Here is a 902-nt window from a genome sequence, read left to right as displayed (position 1 = left end):
AGAAAGCGAGAAATCACCTCCCAGGAGGGATGGTCACGCCGCAATCCCTTCTCCTCCATTCTCCTCTCGGGATCTTGGGCATACATGCACACGCACCCGGCGTGAGTTTTAAGTCACCGGGTCCAGGACGCAAACCGCAGTCAACTATGTGGGAGTCTAGCAACATAGCCATTACACTAACTGCTGGTTCCCTGTAATCTGTATTTTTAAAATTTCTTTTTACAACGTTTTATTATTTATTTTGAGAGAGATTTTTGCTGAAGGGCGTGTGTGCTCAATGGAGAAACAGTGAGAAATCACCCCCAGGGGGGATGGCCACACTGTAATCCCCTCTTCCATTCTCCTGGGATTTAGGGCATGCACGCATATGTACCTACAATGAGATTCAAGCCCTGCTGGGTCCAGGACTCGAACCATGGTTGGCCATGTGGGAGTGTGGTACCTTAACCACTATGTCACCTACTAGTCCCTATTTATTTATTTTATTCATTTTTCTCTATGTTTATCTTTTTTTTAATTTTTAATTTTTATTGTCATCATAATCTTCTTTATATAACATTGGGTTACATATAACTTTGCAGTGTATTACATCGGTTTTTCAAAAGGGAATGCCATGCATGTCAGTCAGTACAGAGACATTAATCTCCCCACTTCATCATTCAATATCTTTTCTATGTTTTTCCCAATCATTATTATTATTCTAATTATTTTTTAAAACAGTCAATCACTATTTCTCAATTTGCTTGTAAAAAGACTTTACCCATCATGAAAGACTTCTCAGACCCATCCAGTTGAGAATACTATACATGTCATCATCAACAGGTAATAAGCCATATCTGTCTCTCACTAAAGTCCTGCCTCTTTATTGTTCTCTTGCTATCTTTCTCTATCCTCTTCTCTTC

At 39.7% G+C, this 902-nt stretch overlaps 1 protein-coding gene across 1 annotated transcript in view; it reads right to left on the bottom strand.

The window, feature by feature from the left end:
• The window catches only part of YARS1 (tyrosyl-tRNA synthetase 1), a 41,929-nt gene that overhangs the window by 14,314 nt on the left and 26,713 nt on the right, over positions 1-902 (bottom strand). The gene's annotated exons all lie outside the window — the stretch shown is intronic.

Source organism: Tupaia chinensis, unplaced genomic scaffold, assembly GCF_000334495.1.
Source record: "Tupaia chinensis unplaced genomic scaffold, TupChi_1.0 Scaffold000573_1, whole genome shotgun sequence".
Classification (NCBI taxonomy): Eukaryota; Metazoa; Chordata; class Mammalia; order Scandentia; family Tupaiidae; genus Tupaia; species Tupaia belangeri.
This window is presented reverse-complemented; position numbering and strand designations above follow the sequence as displayed.